Source organism: Eubalaena glacialis, chromosome 16 (genome assembly GCF_028564815.1).
Source record: "Eubalaena glacialis isolate mEubGla1 chromosome 16, mEubGla1.1.hap2.+ XY, whole genome shotgun sequence".
NCBI classification, from domain to species: Eukaryota; Metazoa; Chordata; class Mammalia; order Artiodactyla; family Balaenidae; genus Eubalaena; species Eubalaena glacialis.
The window spans coordinates 55966123-55972377 of record NC_083731.1 but is presented as its reverse complement, the minus strand read 5'-3'; the positions used below and the strand labels follow the sequence as shown (position 1 = coordinate 55972377).

The 6255-nt window shown below is 37.2% G+C and overlaps 1 pseudogene; it reads left to right on the top strand.

The window, feature by feature from the left end:
- The first annotated feature begins 288 nt into the window (after window positions 1-288).
- On the top strand, window positions 289-883 carry LOC133076208 (ferritin heavy chain-like; annotated as a pseudogene).
- Window positions 884-6255: the final 5372 nt, after the last annotated feature.

Below are 6255 nucleotides of genomic sequence, written 5' to 3'. Positions count from 1 at the left end.
TTGAAGCTATGGGTTGCATATGTGATTTCTTTCATCATTTTCATAGAGCTCTGTAGAATCATAAGTAGCAGATATTTAATACGTTTTCATTGTAATAAAAAATAATCCATGACAGTCCTCGCGGAGAGTCGCCGCGGTTTCCTGCTTCAACAGTGCTTGGACGGAACCCGGCGCTCGTCCCCCGCTCCGGCCGGCCGCTCAGAGCCAGCCCTCGCCACCACCTCACAGCGCCCTCCGACCGCCCCAAGGTCCCCGCCGCCGTTACAGCGCCGCGCAGCCACCGCCACCGCCTCACCTCAGCCGCCCGCCATGACGACCGCGTCCCCCTCGCAGGTGTGCCAGAACTACCACCAGGACTCGGAGGCCGCCATCAATCACCAGATCAACCTGGAGCTCTACGCCTCCTATGTCTACCTGTCCATGTCGTACTATTTTGACCGCGATGATGTGGCATTGAAGAACTTTTCCAAATACTTTCTTCACCAATCTCATGAGGAGAGAGAACATGCTGAGAAACTGATGAAGCTGCAGAACCAACGGGGTGGCCAAATCTTTCTTCAGGATATCAAGAAACCAGACCGTGATGACTGGGAGAATGGGCTGAATGCAATGGAATGTGCGCTACACTTGGAAAAAAGTGTGAATCAGTAACTACTGGAACTGCACAAATTGGCCACTGAGAAAAATGACCCCCATTTGTGTGACTTCATTGAGACTCATTACCTGAATGAGCAGGTGAAATCCATTAAAGAATTGGGTGACCACGTAACCAACTTGCGCACGATGGGGGCCCCCGAATCTGGCATGGCACATTATCTCTTTGACAAGCACACCCTGGGAAATAGTGATAATGAAAGCTAAGCCTTAGGCTGGCTTCCCATAGCCAAAGGAGTGACTTCCCTGGTCACCAAGGCAGTGCATGCATGTTTGGGTTACCTTTACCTTTTCTGTAAGTTGTACCAAAACATCTACAAGTCCTTTCCTTAGTATCATTCCTTCAAATAAAGTAATTTGGTACCCCCCCAAAAAAATAATAATAATAATAATCCACTATATTTTTCCTAGCATCTGATTATGGCTATCACTCTGATTATGGTTATCACAAGTAAAGTCTCTCTGCTATAAATCATGGTTTTAAGTAAAATTTATTTCGCTTAATTTAATGCAAGTTGCACATGGTACCAGTTTATCTTTTTGTACGGTAAACAACCGCAGAAGAAAATATTAAGAACTTTAAAATTTCATTATAAACATCTTTTGAAATTTATAAATAATGATTATTAACATAACTAAGTGTGGTCAAGTAGGACAAGAGAATAAGAACAGTTATTACTTAAGGTGTGGAAAAGGTGAGAGCTTCAGCAAAATAGAGCTGCTGTTGCTCGTGTTCTTTTGGCTTTAATTAGGCCAACGTACCCTAGACATAACCTCACATTATTAAAGAGAAAAAAAGAGAGTGGAATACTTCTTCTGACAAGAGGTCAAGTTAAAATAAAGTACCCCAGAGGGTCGCAGCAGTGACAGCAGCTCTTCATACTGTAGTGTTGAAATTACAATGAGCCCCTGTGGGAATTAGACATCCTATAAAACAGCCTCAGCCTATTTGAGATTGTTCTGGTCAAAGCCTCCATCACTCATAGGTTAAGAATTTAGTTTAAAGCAAAAAAAAAAAAAAAGTCATATCAGATTATAATTTATAACACTACTTAAAGTATAAAGTTCAATAGCTATTTTAAGTTTAAAATACGTTTTAATAATTACCCTCTGAACTTCTAGGAGCCATCAACTATTACTAAAACTTTTGTTCTTGCTGAGGTTTTACAGAATCATAGTTAAGTTTATAAAAAATTAAAACATTCTTTTTATCAATGCCTAGTAGTAAAACCATAATTCTAAAAATATATTTAATTTATAATAGATATGTACATTTCTCAATCTCCTTTATAGATGCAAATATTTTTAGTCTTTTCTATGTTTTATCAGCAATTTCTCTAAAGCACTGTCAGGAAGGTGACTTAGAATATCTCCAGTACTTTATTTCATTGCACTATTGGAAACCAAGTGCTGAAGTTGTGAACTATACAGTTAAAAGAAGTGCTTTCCAATAATGACTCATAGAATAGAGGTAAGGGACAAGTGAAACCTTTAAGGTGTTTCCAAATAATATAGTTCATGAAACGTCATATAACGGAAATCTGTTTCTCAACTAATAATTAATAGTCAGTTTATCACATCTGATCCATTTATTGATGAAATCAGACAAGCAAAGAAAAAATGATTAAGATGCAGTTTGCGCCTTCAAGAGGTTTATATCATGTGTGTGTGAGAGAGAGAGAGAGAGAGAGAAACATTAGAAGAACAAATATTATTACAGCAGAACTCAATTTATGTTTTGAATCTCTATTCCATCAGGAAGGAAAAGTGTAATCTTGATCATTTTTGTGCTGTATTCCCTCTTTTCCTTGGAGTTGTGAAAAAATCCTAGGAGCACAAGTAGACCAAAGACTATGAGTGTGCTTGGACAGGGAAGATCTGGCCCCCTTACGTGTTCATTGATACATGTAAGCTGTCAATGACCCCACAGTGCAGAGCCAAGCTTCCACTCAATTGTTCCTTCTTCTACAGTATTATTGTCATCTTGGGTCTCTAACCCAGCAAGTAATGTAAAGACTCCTTTGTTCTCACACTCCACATATCTAATGTGTCCCCAAGAATCCAACCAGGAAAGCATGGTATTGCACCCTAAAAATCCCATCTAATTCTCTGTTCTCATTCCTACTCTTCTTATTCATCGTGATTTTCCCTCAGAGACAATTTTTCTGCCCCAGTGGTTTCTTGCCTTAAATATAACTAGCATAATCTCCCTAACAGGTATAAACTTTGGGAAATATCCATGCAGAGACCACCAGATGCTTTCATTTTATGCTCTGTCATGACCCTCTCTCCTTAAGAGAAGGAACCTGAAGTTTATCTTCTTCTTGGAAGATGAGGTAGGGATGGGCAGGTATAGAAAAAAGGAAATAGAAATTGTATCAAGTATCTTTTCCAAGCATAGCACTATGAGACTAGATATCAATTACAGGAAAATATCTGAAAAAATACAAACACATCGAGGCTAAATAATATACTACTAAATAACCAAGAAATCACTGAAGAAATCAAAGAGGAAATCAAAAAATACCTAGAAACAAATGACAATGAAAACCTAATGACCCAAAACCTATGGGATGCAGCAAAAGTAAATATAACAGGGAAGTTTATAGCAATAAAATCCTACCTCAAGAAACAAGAAAAATCTCAAATAAACAACCTAACCTTACACCTAAAGCAATTAGAGAAAGAAGAACAAAAAAACCCCAGAGTTAGCAGAAGGAAAGAAATCATAAATATCAGATCAGAAATAAGTGAAAAGGAAATGAAGAAAATAATAGCAAACATCAATAAAACTAAAAGCTGGTTCTTTGAGAAGATGAACAAAATTGATAAACCATTAACCAAACTCAACAAGAAAAAAAGGGAGAAGACTCAAATCAATAGAATTAGAATTGAAAAATGAGAAGTAACAACTGACACTGCAGAAATACAAAGGATCATGAGAGATTACTACAAGCAACTCTATGCCAATAAAATGGACAACCTGGAAGAAATGGACATATTCTTAGAAAAGCACAACCTTCTGAGACTGAACCAGGAAGAAATAAAAAAATATAAACAGACCAATCACAAGCACTGAAATTGAGACTGTGATTAAATATCTTCCAACAAACAAAATCCCAGAACCAGATGGCTTCACAGGGGAATTCTACCAAACATTTAGAGAAGAGTTAACACCTATCCTTCTCAAACTCTTTCAAAATATAGCAGAGGGAGGAACCTTCCCAAACTCATTCTACGAGGCCACCATCACCCTGATACCAAAACCAGAAAAAGATGTCACAGAAAGAAAACTACAGGCCAATATCATTGATGAACATAGATGCAAAAATCCTCAACAAACTGCTAGCAAACAGAATGCAACAGCCCATTAAAAGGATCATACACCATGATCAAGTGGGGTTTACCCAAGGAATGCAAAGATTCTTCAATATACGCAAATATACACAATATATATATGCAATTCAATATATGCAATGTGATAAATCATATTAACAACTTGAAGGAGAAAAACCGTATGATCATCTCAATAGATGCAGAAAAAGATTTCGACAAGATTCAACACCCATTTATGATAAAAACTCTCTGGAAAGTAAGCATAGAGGGAACTTACCTCAACATAATAAAGGCCATATATGACAATCCCACAGCCAACGTCGTTCTCAATGGTGAAAAACTGAAACCATTTCCTCTAAGATCAGGAACAAGACAAGGTGGCCCACTCTCACCGCTACTATTCAACATAGTTTTGGAAATTTAAGCCACAGCAATCAGAGAAGTAAAAGAAATAAAAGGAATCCAAACAAGAAAGGAAAAAATAAAGCTGTCACTGTTTGCAGATGACATGTTAGTATACATAGAGAATCCTAAAGATGCTACCAGAAAACTACTAGAGCTAATCAATGAATTTGGCAAAGTAGCAGGATACAAAATTAATGCACAGAAATCTCTTGCATTCCTATACACCAATGATGAAATATCTGAAAAAGAAATTAAAGAAACACTCCCATTTACCATTGTAACAAAAAGAATAAAATACCTAGGAATAAACCTACTTAAGGAGACAAAAACCTGTATGCAGAAAACTATAAGACACTGATGAAAGAAATTAAAGACAGTACAAACAGATGGAGAGATATACCATGTTTTTGGATTGGAAGAATCAACATTGTGAAAATGACTATACTACCCAAAGCAATCTACAGATTCAATGCAATCCCTACCAAACTACAAATGGCATTTTTCAAAGAACTAGAACAAAAAATTTCACAGTTTGTATGGAAACACAAAAGACTCCGAATAGCCAAAGCAACCTTGAGAAAGAAAAACGGAGCTGGAGGAATCAGGCTACTTGACTTCACACTCTACCACAAAGCTACAGTCATCAAGACAATATGGTACTGGCACAAAAACAGCAATATAAATCAATGGAACTGGGTAGAAAGCCCAGAGATAAACCCACACACTTAAAAGGAGGCAAGAATATACAACAGAGAAAAGACAGCCTCTTTAATAAGTGGTGCTGGGAAAACTGGACAGCTGCATGTAAAAGAATGAAATTAGAACACTCCTTAACAGCATACATAAAAATAAACTCAAAATGGATTAAAGACCTAAATGTAAGGTCAGCCACTATAAAACTCATAGGGGAAAACATAAGCAGAACACTCTATGACATAAATCACAACAAGATCCTTTTTGACCCACCTCCTAGAGAAATGGGAATAAAAACAAATAGAAGCAAATGAAACCTAATGAAACTTAAAAGCTTTTGCACAGCAAAGGAAACTATAAATGAGATGAAAAGACAACCTTCAGAATGGGAGAAAATATTTGCAAATGAAGCAACTGACAAAGAATTAATCTTCAAAATATATAAGCAGCTCATGCAGCTCAATATCAAAAAAAACAAACAAACCAATCCAAAAATGGGCAGAAAACCTAAACAGACATTTCTCCAAAGAAGATATACAGATTGCCAACAAACACATGAAAGGATGATCAACATCACCAATCATTAGAGAAATGCAAATCAAAACTACACTGAGGTATCACCTCACAGCAGTCAGAATGGCCATCATCAAAAAATCTACAAACAATAAATGTTGGAGAGGGTGTGGAGAAAAGGGAACCCTCTTGCACTGTTGGTGGGAATGTAATTTGATAGAGCCACTATGGGGAACAGTATGGAGGTTCCTTAAAAAAGTAAAAATAGAACTACCATACGACCCAGCAATCCCACTACTGGGCATATACCTTGAGACAACCATAATTCGAAAAGAGTCAAGTACCACAATGTTCATTGCTGTCCTATTTACAATAGCCAGGACATGGAATCAACCTAAGTGTCCATCAACAGATGAATGGTTAAAGAAGATGTGGCACATATATACAAGGGAATATTACTCAGCCATAAAAGGAAACAAAATTGAGTTATTTGTAGTGAGGTAGATGGACATAGAGACTGTCATACAGAGTGAAGTAAGTCAGAAAGAGGAAAACAAATACCATATGCTAACACATATATATGGAATCAAAAAATAAATGTTCTGAAGAACCTAGGGGCAGGACAGGAATAAAGATGCAGACTTAGAGAATGGA